A 14,104-nucleotide genomic window follows, 5' to 3' on the forward strand; every position below is an offset into this window, starting at 1 on the left:
ACATACTCTCTCTCTCTCTCTCTCTCTCTCTCTTCATCTGTATTTATCCTCCTACTCACACTATGGAACCATCTTACTATGTGTAAGGTTATAAAAAATTAAAAAAAAAAACACTTGAATTTTCGAAACAAAGACTTTTAAGTAAGTTTCTTCAAATAAAACTTTTTGAAATTCTACAAAAAGTGTTTAGAATGAAATAAGGAATACATTTTATTAATGTTTCATCAACAAATATTCAGTACATAACGAGAAAAATCGAGATAAAAATTAAGAAAATCCAAAAACAAGAAAAATTTAAAAGACGAACAATTATGACCTCACACAGCGAAAGCGCCTATTAAATTGGATAGGAGTAAACATTTTTACCCTGTCACTTTCGTGCGAGGACAATAGAAGGAGCAGGAAAACAGGTGGCCTTTAGATAAAGAGAGACAGATAGATAGATAGATAGATAGATAGATAGATAGATAAAGAGAGAGAGAGAGAGATCCAAAACTAAAGAGGTCTGTTAAATTAAGCAACACTGAGCCTGACTAATACCAGATGGGTTAATATTTGGTAATCTAAAGCACTGTATATTGAAGACGTCTACACCTCTCTGATTGAACTGAAAAAGACAAACATGGTCATCTCCCCTTACAGAAATATACAAGCGACTGTAGTACACTTGTGGATATGGTATTCCCATGAAACTCCCTTCTTCGGAGGAAGCTGGTTCCACTCGCCTAGGGAAAGCACCGTGTTGGTCTGGGTACGGTAACAAGCTCTGTCGTACAGAAGCAAACTACCAATATTTGTTTTAATACAAGTTGTTCCGGACAAAATATGAAACCACGAGCTAAAAATACGACTAGAAAATACCAGTAGAAAACAAAAAATACCAGTAGGAAATACTAGAAGAAAAATACTACTAGAAAATACTAGTAGAAAAGAAAAAATATTAATGAAAAATACTAGTAGAAAACAAAAAAAAATAGTGCAAAATGCTAGAAGGAAACAATGCCCATAAGCCTGAAGAGTCCTAGTGTGGATGAAACGCAGAATATTCAGTGTAGCTTAATCGCCATATATATTTTATAAATTACTAACTAGCTTTACCTACGTATTGAGCACTTTTGAAGTAGATACTTAAAGTTTACGCATAAATCTATACTTTCGTATATTAATTTTATGTGAGTAAATTAAGTAGTTATATATATATATATATATATATATATATATATATATATATATATATATATAGGTATGTATGTAAAAACGACATTATTTTTGCACCAACCTAATATATGCTCTCCTGCCTATTAAAACAAATAATAAAATAAAAACATTCCTTTTGACTTCACGCCCGAGAACCCTCAGAAAGCTGGCAATGGCTAGAAAATTGCGAAACACTCGCAGTTTTTCAAAAATGGTTATAAAAATATTGATCTTATAATTGTTAGAGGGTTTTCGTTTCATCTTTGTCTTTTCGTTTCTTTGCCATTTTAACTTTTAGGATTTCATTATTATTTTTTAAACGCATCCTAAAATATGGAAAGGGAATAAGTAGGGGACGTTTAATTGATTTTAGTCTCAATCGAACAACTGACGGCAATGCGAAGGGAGTAAACAGGCATCCATGTTTTATACATTCCGAAGCATAATGCACCCCTCCACCCTTTCGCTGCTCGCCTCCATTTTCTTTTATTTATTTCGGTCTCTGTATTTTAACATGCAATTTTCAAAATATATGGGAAGTAGGGAGAAAACATGCAAGGGTTGGTAAAACAACAACAAAAAAACAAAAAAAAAACAGTATAATGTATAACATGTGTGTGTATGTGCACATTGATTCTGTTTATGCATGCTTGTGACTGACACATGTTTCTCCAATGTGTGAGCATATATGGAAAAAGAGGGACTTGATTTCCACCGGTCGGTGATAATAATAAATGATAATAATAAATGATAATAATAAATGACACGCTTAAAATATTTTCGCCAATCCTCACTCAAGTAATGTGGCTTCGTAAAAAACAAAAAAATAAATTGCGATAGCTCAGATTTATAAATAGAGGGTTTGATTCTAAATCTTGTGAAGATTACTGAGTTTTATCGTTTTGTTTTTTTGTTTTTTTTACAACGGGTTCACTACATACCAAGGCTCGGAGGCCACTCGAGGATAAAGGTTAATGTGTGTATTGCAGTCATTGGGACAGTTGCGTAATAGTCTTTTGTAGAAGTAATTTGGTATAATTAGCTCATTTACGAGGACAGCTGAACAAGAACTTGTTTATGTTGGACTTGAAAATAATGGTATTGTAGTCAGCTGAAAAACAAACCAGCGAAACAGAGTTCTACAGGCGGACAGTTCTAAGGAAGAAGCTTTGTTCATGCAATCCATGTTTAGGTTTAGGCAATGATAGAGAGTGGGGGGATTTTTGATAGTGATTTTGGCTAGACGAGTGCTTTTTGTGAAGCATTGGCGAGGAAAACCATAGATTAGAGCCTAGTCAAACACTTGCCATGAAAATAGCGATAGAGCAGAGACAGGCTCACAATGTCTCTTTTGTAGGAAAGAGGCTGCAGAAAAGAGAAAAGGACATAGCTTACTAGACTACGAAGTCTGTTTTGAACTCTGTGAAAGCAGGATAAAAGATACCGAGCAGCTCCTGCGCAGATGTGGCAATAGTAGTCAATCCTAGGACGTACTTGGATCTTATACAGGTAGAGAATTGCTTTAGCAGTGAAATATCTACTGGAGCAGTAGAATGTTCTAACCATTTTTCAAGCATCCTTGGCAATGGGTTTGATGTATGTGCTCCATTTCAGATAAGGGTTGAAGGTCAAATCAAGAAGTTTGTCTAAACATGGAGCGTTTTCAAGGTGAAAGCCGTTCAGATGTGGGTCAGAGCGTTGATGGTGGAAAGACAGAAGTTTGGTTTTAGATGCATTAAAATTAACAAGCCACCTTTTTCTCCATTACACTACGTGCTCAAGATCAAAGGAGAGAGAGAATTAAAGAGATTTGCGCCGTTTCTCGTCTTAGAAGTGTTGCCATAGGTGGTAGTGTCGTCTGCATAAATGTCTATGAATGATCTAAGAATGTGATTTGGGATATTATTGATGAAGATAAAGAAGAAAGTTGGAAGTTCAACAGAAAGATTCTCGAGTGCGGCAAGAGGTGGCACCAACAGAAACATTGTTAAAATAACACCCAAGATTGAAAATAGTTGTTTAAATAATCCAAGTAATACCAATTGTACATGTCATTCATTCTCCCGGATATCACCGGTTAGCCTTGCTAATAAATGATGAAACTAAAAGCGGAAATGATTTAAAATCCAAAACCCCCAAACGAGTGCGATTTCTCGAAATTAAGCTCGTTGTGTGCGTGTGTGAGAAAGCATTAACTCAATGTTTTTAATAACGTGTTCTTCGAACTGAAAATCTCTGCTGAGAGTTACCCTTCCGTAATGCTAATCTCTGCAGAGATTTACCCTTCATAACGCTAATCCCAGCCGCGGATTTAATCAGCTTTTCATGAAAAGACACGGCGCGATCAACTGAACAATGATTGCGGACGACACAACATCTGACAGCAGCAGCAGCAGCAGCAGGACTGAGGCGCGCAGAAGAGAGACGTCGGCGGTCAATCACCATTTGCCGTGGTGATTTGCATCCTTTCAATTTCATCTTTTCAAATTTTAACTTTTGATTCTCAATCCAACTCCTCCTTCTTCTCCCCTTCTTCTTAACCTCCTACTCATTTTTAGTCTTTGTCTTCTTCTTCCTCCTTCTCCTCCACCTCCTCCTTAATCGTCTACATGTTCGTATTTTGTTTTCGATATTTCTCATCTTCTTTTCTCTATATTTTCTCCCTTTTCTTCTTCTTTTTCTTCTTTATTTTCTTCTTTTTTCTTTTTTTCTTTTTATTATTTTTTTCTCATTTTCTTTATTTTTCTTCTTTTTCTTTCTTCAGTTACTTCTTCTTTTCTCTATTGTTCTTCTTTCTTCTTCTTTTTTTCTTTTTCTTTTCTCTAGTCTTTTTCTTTTCTTCTTTTCTTCTTTTTTCTTCTTTTTTCTTTGACTTTTTCTTCTTGTTCTCGAATCATCCTTTTCTCTTTTTATTTCTTCCTCACTTTCTAATCCCGTTCTTCTTATCATTCTTCTCCTCTTTCTTATCTTCGTACTAGTAAAAATAACTCTCAGGACATTTTGAGGATCGCAGTACGTAATGTACATCCAATTTGTAGATGTTTTCCATGTAATGCGTATGCGATTATTGATTAAAAAGATACATAAATAGATAAATAGTCATTCTAAATAAATAAATAACAAAAAAAAAAAAAATTAGTCAATGATTCATAAAGAATGAACTAAATAATTAATACGTAACTAAACAAACAGAGAAACGAGTAAATAACATCTCTAATAGAACCCATTAATTCTGTCGCTTTGTTAGTGGGTAATTTTTTTCACTAAATCTTAACAGTATCTCGTTCCTCGACCCCAAAATTAACAGAGATTACACCATTCCTTTAATTACCTGGTCTCTGTTGATTGCAAGTTAATGCTGTTCCTATGCAGTTTTATGAGGTCCACCCTCCCAGGCTTTACTTTCTCTCTTTGAGAACAGGGTTATTTTATTGCTAATCGCATGAGGCGCCTTTACCAGGAAATTCTGACGGGGCTGCCCACGTATCTTTTACTCCTTCTCCGGGCGCTGACTTCTCAATCCTACTTTCCAACCCTGGTGTCACAGTTCTTGTAGTGGGGGAGGGGACAAAAAAAACTCCATTTACATAAATTGATACATCGACTGTGACAATAAGGTAAAATGTACGCAAACATATGTTCAATTGACGCAAGAGATTTTTACAGTTATTTTTTTTTTCGGTATATCATGTAAAGTTTAAAATACGAGGTAGGTATCAAAAGTAATGCCTCCTATTTTTTATTCCGTCCGCATGAATCAGATGGGATTTCAAATAGCATTGTTATGATGGCTGAACTTATGCATTCATAACCTGACAGTTTAATGTCTTTCTTGCCGATATTAACGGCGTGAGACGGTAAGAAAGTAACTCTTGTCACGGCAGTGCGTCAGAAGCGTCACTGAATTCCTCCACACAGAAAAAATTTAACCGCTCAACATTCATAGACGCCTGTGGAACGTTTACGAAGCCGATGCAGTTGATGTCAACAGTTAGGAGATGGGTTCGTCGATTTAAGAATGACGACAGAGATGTGAGTGACAAAGCACGCCCCGGACTTTTACGATGAAGGCATCAAAAGAGGCTGACAAAAGGACACAGTGAGTATGTAGAAAAATAAATTCTGGGACAGAAAATGTTGCTCGTTTTAATGGTACCAGTCTCGTCTTTGTAGCTCTTTAAAGTTTTAGGTTTTGAGTTTAAAAAATAGGTCTTATTTTTGGAATGACCCTAATAACATTTTCGTCTGTCTGTCGTAAAGTTTGAAATCACATTTTCATTAATAAACGCGCAGATTGAATGGATGCATGTTAGGCCGATATGTCTTTGTCCTCTGTTTACTGGACTTATCTATATTCTGTATCTTTAAAAAGTCACCATTCGCTTTTGCATGGAATGTTGTTACTACATATGCGCCGCTGCATCAACCACTAGTCATTTTCTCTTTTATATAGATACCCATCCCCAAAATTCTTCAATTTAACAAATCCAGCGCTGTCCACCAAGCTCTAACTCCTGTCACATCGCCGCGATGTTGCTTTCCTGTGCCTGTGTAATAAGTACTTTAATGGAATGTGCTCCGACCAGCTGGTAGCACTGATGCACTTTCGATGTGAATACCCTTGTTTGACCTTACAAGAAGCGAAATCTCTTTCATTGTAGGTATTCCCAAATGCCGCAAATCTTTCTCATCTATAATTTTTGTTCATCGAACTGCTAGACATGAAATCATCGCCCTTGTCCTGCTTATTAGAGTGTGCTTGTAGGCATGACCCCCTAATCCACAGTATCACTTTACGCTTCAGTAGCAAGGCGTTTTTAGTGGGTGGGGCAGTGAATAAGATTAACAAAAAATATCCATTTTTATCTTGAGAAAATAAGAACGGAAATACTTTTTTGTGCGCCTTCACTGCAGAGATTCCCCCCCCCCAAAAAAAAACTTCTACTCTGATAGTTTCTGCCCTCAAACTGTTAAACTTTGGAATTCCCTTCCCGTTTCCTGCTTCCCCGACTGCGCTAACATGCAGAAGTCTAAATATAATGTGAACAGGCATCTTACTGTTTAACTCCGTACTTAAAGTGTCCGTGTAGGCATAGTCCTTGATTCACGGTAGCTCCTTACACGACAATAACAATTTATCTTGTTTGAATATAATAAAAAATGAAAGCCTACATTAATCTTTATCTTTATGCATTACATTTTAAGGTCATATACCTACAAAAAAAATTCACCTTGATATTGTTGGCGCCATGCTTAGAATGTGAAAAAAGAGGAAGTCCCTTAACAAAAAGAGGAAATGTTTGATCAAAAAAAAAAACAAAAAAAAAAAACAAAGCTATAGGACGTGAGGTTAGTAGAAAGAAAATAGGGATATTTGTAAATATCCGTTGTCTTGTATTTTATACTTCTGAACCACTGTACGTGTCTCTGTAATGTATCGCAATCGATGCATGCTATATAACTGGTATGAGTAACACTAACATTACGTGTTATATAATATCTACGTAAACGTGTAATGTCCTGTAGCGGCTCGTGTGGTCTAGTGGGTGAGCATGCGTCTGTGTCAGTAGCTAGACATTTATCAGGCAGTTCAATAATGGGATATAAGAAAGAGTAGTTCTTTTAACAAAATGTCAAATAACATATTTGTATGTGGCAGACGAGACAAAAAAAAAAAACACGTACTCTCTTCCACTGGTTCGTTTTGACTCGGAAGGGTTTTTAAATTAAAACACTTTCCCTCCAAAGGAAAACACCATTTTCTTTATATAACGTTTATTTCCATGACGTTCCGATTCTCGGAGTTTGCATACTTTTCTCTTTGTTCCCACATTGTCTAGTGTGTCCACTTGAATGCTTCCATGGATCGTAAAGACCCAGAATTTCTCACTGGATCCTGTCTGTTGACCAATTTTCTTTCTCTTTATTCTCTTTATCTCTTTATCAACTCTGACTAATTATGTGTATATATAAAAACCTATTTCCTTATTTTTTTTGTTTTTTTTACTACGTGCCAGGTCAATTCTATTGCTTATTATTTTGCTACACAATTAAATGCTATTGTTTATGAAATTTAATTCCAAATCTATTTATCACGACTTTAAAATTTATTTGAAACAATTCTAATATACTTATATTCTTGTTATGTTATTCTTATATACTTATATTCTTATATTCTTATGTTTGGAAAATATATATATATATATATATATATATTCTTATATTTGAAATATATATATATATATATTTATATATACTTATATTCTTATATTCTTGTTATATTCTTTGTTATGATGTCTAAATTTATTTTCTAACATTCCTCCTCTTATTTCATATTTTAAAACATTGAACAATCGCCGTGTTATATCTGAGCTTTATTTTTTGCAACCTGCTGCTCTGCTGGAGTTCAATATGTAACACTCTCCAATGTGAGAGACGACGACACGACCGGAATAGACGATGAAAGCTAGAAGACCACGGCACACAATGCTGTGGTCGGCAATTGCTGTCGAGCGAGGAACACATAGCTGCATATTTTCTACACCTTCTCGTATCCATTTACATCCATTTACTTGTTCCTGGGTTGCATGATTCATATTGCTGGATGTCATAGTCGACTGCGTTTCCCAGTATGATCTCGTGGCGACAATACGAAGAAAATTGGGGTGGGGATCTAAAAAGGAGAGATACTAGAAAAGAAGGGGAAAATTGGGAAATGAGCCTAAAGAATTATTGGGCGAGAAACTAGTCAGTGCGTTTGTGATGGATGTGTTTGTGACGGATGAAAATGAAAACAAAAATGAAAGAAGTTGGTTAGAAAGTGAAGGAGAGAGAGAGAGAGAGTGGGAGAAAAAGAGAGGCAAGGAGAAATGTTTGAAGAAAGAAGGAAAGAGGTTGAGAAGAAAAATGTGTGCACGAAGTACGAAAGAAGTAACAGTAGTAGATGAAGAATGAAAATGGTCTGTGAAAAAATTAAAGTGAGAAGAAGAAGAAAAAGAATTTGAAAAAGAACATCAAGATGAAAAACAAGCTTAATGGGAATAAGTGAAAGTAGTAATAAAATAAGAAGAAGAAGAAGAAGAAAAAGAAGAAGAAGAAGAAGAAGAAGAAGAAAAAAAAGAAGTAGTAGTAGTTGCATTACTAGTAGAAGAAAAGGAAGAATAAGAAGAAATAGAAGAAGAAGAAGAAGAAGAAGAAGAAGAAGAAGAAATAGGATCAGTAGAGGAAGTAGAAGAAGAAGAAATAGAAGCAACAGAAGAAGAGGAAGAAGAGGAAAAAGAAGAAAAATAAGAAGACGAAAAAAGGAAAACTGGTAGAAGAATAAATAATAAAAGAGAAAGAAGAAAAAAGAAGAAAAGGAAGAAATGGTAGAAGTATAAATAGTAACAAAGGAAAAAGCAGCAACAGAAAGAAGAAGAAGAAGAAGAAGAAGAAGAAGAAGAAAAAAAAAACACTTAGAAGAAGAAACAATACAAGGGGGGGGGCAAAGCAAGAAGTATATATGAGGAAAAAGACTAAAACATATCTCAAAGAAAAACATAAAAACCTACAATAAAACCCTAAAAATATCTAAAAACAAATAAAACTGAAAAGACAAAATTGAAAATTTAAACATTTTTTTTTAACGAAATGAACTTGCGAGCTGGCCGAGAATGAATAAATAGAAAGAAAAAAAATATCACAACGAAAAATGAGATTTGTAAAAACATTGCAGGTGGAAAATAATGGGAGATAAATACGTAAAAGAAGAAAATGGGGAAAAAAGGGGTCAACTGTAGATAAACAGAAGTTTCAAGTTGATGGAGGATGGTTGGGAGCGCCGGTCGGTTGTCGGCTTGTTAGGTTGGGCGGTCAGAATATTGGGACCCGAACCGACACTGCATGCGCATCTTATTAAGGGTCTATTCATCGCTACATGACTCGTTGGCAACTGTTCGATAAATATATAAAATCATACGACGAGCAGCCACTCGGGCTGTGTAGAACCCCGGGAACATAAGATAAAAACGCGCCATTCATCTGAGCCTTCACGATCACAACCAAGATACATTTGTTTGTCTACTGGTTTTACCGGTTCATTTGGGACCCATTCTGGTCTTTATCTTATTTGCAAATCATTCAAATCTTTTTTTTTTTTTTTTGAATGACCACCAGGTTCTTTATATAGACGCGATTCATCTGTTCATTAGAAATGCGCCTTTTGCTACGTTTATTACTGGTAATGTTATTTTTAATATAGTTTGCATAAACACGAGAGACGTTAGTAGTTTCCATCTACTTTATCGTTATTTCAGTGAAAATTGCTCAATTGATCTCCAACTTTGTAAAAAAAAAATCTCTCTTTATAAGACATTCACAGCAGGAACTTTTCATACTAGTGCAACGAAACCAAACTGTCTTTGCTCCCTCCACCGTCTTTTAAGAATAGAGTTCCTTTGCAAGGACTTCTTATCTGTAGACCACATTATCAAGGGAATGCTTCCCTGCGGATTGCAATATCAATCATCTTCATATTGTTTTCCGGCGCTCTTACAGTACTGTTCAATTATACATCTGGCAAGCTGATTAAGCTTTATACTCGAGCAGCTTTTGACCTTTGTAGCGATGACTCATTAGTAGGGCTGTGAGAGCAGAATATTCTTTTCATTCTTTTGACTCTCGGGTATATATCCGACACAGTTAGACACACTTAATCAACCGAGAACCACATCTGTCTATATAAAAACATATAAGATATTGACGGATACTCAAGAGTCAAAACAATGACAAGAATATGCTGTTGTCACAGCCCTACTCATGAGTATATAAAAAAATCTCCTTATACAGATGAAAGTCGACAGATTTAGGTAGATGAGGTATAGGTGTAAACAACTTAATAATGATGCTGAGTGGATATATCGTTTGAAGAGAATAACCGCTCATCCTCAGTAAGTAACCATCCTCTTTATGAAAGAAAATATCGGAAGCATATGAGGACAAACCGACAGTTGGATATATATGTTACACGAATGACCCGGTCTAAGCTGGGTTGACATGCTAGTATAGATATATGTGTATAGGTGTATATACATATATGTATGTTCATGAATTAAAATGTGGCACGCGTCTGCGGATGAAATGTCAGAAATTGACAAGCTAAACGGGAATTGTTTCAATATTTCTCACAAATATAAACAAACCTTGTTATTTTTATGAAAAATGTAACAGAAAGGAATCTGGTTACGGGGATGTTTTGAAAAGATTGACAGGAAAAAGTTACAGAAGGAAAAAGATTGCAGTTGGAGATTTGATTGTCAACCGAGTGGACGCCACGATAATTCTCTCTGTCGCTCTCCCACTCTCTCTCTCTCTCTCTCTCTCTCTCTCTCTCTCTCTCTCTATCTATCTATCTACCTCCATTATAGCAAGACCAACAGGAGAAATAAAAAACGGACTGTTGCTTACATCAATGGTTGTTGTGTTTTGAATTCTTAAAAAGGGTTTATAATATAACATATAGGCTTTAAATATTAAATGGCCCATGTTGGACAGCCGATAAAATTGTGTCTGAGATGGGTATATTTGCTGATGACACAACCTTCTATAATAGGCATAAGGGTGAAAAACGAATGTACACCTGGCAATGACAGAAAACTTAGAATACCACCTATAGCTCGTAGTGGAATGAGACTGTAAATGGATGGCAACATTTACGTCCACTAATACTAAGCTGCTTTTCTTTAACAATTACAAGAAACTTTCTTAACCAACGATACTCATGACTAATAACATTCTCTCCGAGTGCCCGTCCTTGAAACTCGTCGGCTTAATATTCACAGGCAACATAAATTCGAACAAATTAATTAAGGACATTGCAAAGGCTGCTGCAAAGAAGGTGGGCTCCATCTACCATGCTAGAAAATTACTCACACCTAAGAGTATCCTGTATCTCTACAAATCTATCACTCACCCATGCGTGGAGTATTGTTACCACATCTGGGCTGGTGCAACTATCACTAATCTCTCATTCGTAGACAGGGACCCAAAAAGTCTCCAATTAAATAGGTTCCCGCTATCAACCAACACACCACTTCACTGTAGATGTCCCTAGATACCCCAAAACCTTATTCCATAATAGTATCTTCTCTTGAACTTCTAGACATTGAAATTCCCTCCCTGTTTTCATGCTTCCCTGACTGCACTAACATGCAGAAGTTTAAATGTAATGTGAACAAAAATCTTGCTCATCACCTCACATAGCCCTCTATAGACATGGTCCAAAATAGTAGCCCCTTACGTCCAAATGGCAATACGCCTTGTTTGGGGTGAACACGAGTACAAAAAAAAAAAATAAATAAAATAAAAGGCGTTACAATTTTTCGAAAAACTCAAGTGACTTGAGAAATATTAAATTTTCAGGATGGGTAAGATTGCAGAAAACAAAATCCAAAACTAATCTGGACGATTAATGCACAATGAAGCATCCTAAATCGCGCTTGATGCGGGCGTGTCTTGTTTATAAAAATATAAAATTAGGCAAACGAGCAAGGGACGCCAAGACATAAAAAGCGGCGAAAGATGCATTCTTCTTGACATATCACTCTATTTCTAATATTAAGAATAGAAACATGTTATAATGTTTAAGATCGGATAACCACATTCATCGACTCAGTAGTTTTCTTTATTATTTTATTCAATTTTTTTCATAGACTGACTAAATGACGTGAAAGCCGCCATTTTTCAATTCATCAAGGGAGATAACTCGTCCTTTCGAGTTAGGGTTAAAACTTTGATGCATATGGTAAATTTCTATTTAACAGGATTCGATGGATTGAATAATTTGCAAAAAAAAAAAAAAATATTAGATTGCTTTCCATTAAATTTGGTTACCGGTTTTTAATCACTATAGCACCTGTGTATTTCCTAAAATTAAAACATTAGCTTGCGTATTTACCGGGGAATTTTATGTCCAGAAGCGCTGAAACGGGTCCCGAATGCAAAGCCTTTGAGACTACTTTTTGTTTTCGAGATCATTATCTGGCTTTAAACTGAATAATTTATGCTGAAAAGATCTATAAACGAACTTAACTTTGTAAATATGCAATATATATATTCATATATATATATATATATATATATATATATATATATATATATATATATATATATATATATATATATACTAGCAGAAGTACCCGTCGTTGACTGGGTTCAAAAACTGCCTACAGAAAATGGACTGTGATTGATAGGTTATGAAAAGGAGGGGTTTGTAAAGAGATAGGTTTTGATACTCAAAGATTTTACCCTAAGAAAAATATGAAAGTAAAGATAATTTTCGCGAAAATATATTTTTTTATGTCATCTTTGTTTCTATTCGTAGCCAAAAGTGACCAACAAAATAATGTTTCCTTACAAAGAGAAAATGTTATATATATAATAATATAAATATGCAAGAAACAAATATTATTATCGTCAATAAAAGTTACTTTTATGGTAGAAAAGTTCATTGGTTTGTATTTTTAAGTAGTTTGTAAAAAATTTTTTTCTTTTTAATTCAAAAACCGGTTTAAAAAATCAAAATGGCAGCGAATTTGAAATGGAGAGCCCCGTTTTCAATTTGAAGGAGGGGCACCTGAGCATTCTGTGTTAACAATTTCAGAGAGTTCCGTCAACGTAAGGAATATTTATAAACATATTTTAATGCTTTCCGTTATTTTGTGCTTGAGGAATATTCGATTATGACATGTGTTGTTTATATAAAAATTAATTTAAATAGTTATCGCCTTAAATTTCATTTTAATTTCGGTTCACTGAAATTATTTAAAGTAAAGAGCATTAAAAATTATTTCAAAACAAAACATGAACTGAACTTTTATTCACTATGGTAATATTTATTGCTTGTATATTTATTTTTTTCGGGTAGTCGTTTGTTGGCTTTTCTGCTAAACACTCTTACTAAATAATATAGACGAAATATCGAAAAACAAAGAAACAAAAACAGTAATGAGTAAGTTGCTGGAATCCACAATAAATAGAGAAGTAATCAACCACCTCAGCAGAAATAACCTTCTTAGTGACACACAATATGGTTTCCGTTCTGCTAGATCTACAGCAGATGTTCTTACAGTTATATCTCATATGATTAGCGAATCTCTCGACAGAGGCAACCTTTCTAGGGCAATTGCTCTTGACATATCAAAGGCCTTTGATAGGGTATGGCCTAAAGGTTTACTTCACAAGATCTCCAGCTATGGTATAGCTGGAAATGTCTTCTCAATTATTAAATCATTTCTCTCTGATAGGTTCATAAGAGTAGTAGTTGATGGGCAAAAATCAGAAGCTCACAGTATAAATGCTGGAGTCCCTCAGGGGTCCATCCTGGGCCCAACTCTTTTCCTGATCTACATTAATGATCTTCCAAATCACATCCTTACATCATTCGTAGACATTTTTGCTGACGACACTACCATCTATGGTAGCACATCTAAGGCAGTAAACGACCAAGTTCTCTTCGATTCTCTCTCCTCTGATCTTGATCACGTTGTACAATGGGGAAAGGAGTGGCTGGTTACTTTTAATGCATCTAAAACCAAGCTTCTATCTTTACATCACCAACGTTCTGATCCCCATCTGCCATCAATTAAAATGAATGGCTCTCGTCTTGGGGAGGCCTCAAGTTTTGACAGGCTTCTGGGCTTGACCTTTACTCCTGATCTTAAAAGGAATACGTACATCAAATCTGTTGCTAAAGCCGCTGGAAAAATGGTCGGATCCTTCTATCGATCCAGTAGATATCTCACTGCTGATGCAATTCTCTATCTATATAAGAGCCAGATACGTCCAAGGATGGAATACTGTTGCCATATATGGGCAGGAGCTGCTAGAAAAGACTTGTCCTGCCTTGATAGGGTTCAAAATAGACTTCGTG

This window comes from Euprymna scolopes, chromosome 10, assembly GCF_053919585.1.
Source record: "Euprymna scolopes isolate OS-2025 chromosome 10, ASM5391958v1, whole genome shotgun sequence".
In the NCBI taxonomy this organism is placed as follows: Eukaryota; Metazoa; Mollusca; class Cephalopoda; order Sepiida; family Sepiolidae; genus Euprymna; species Euprymna scolopes.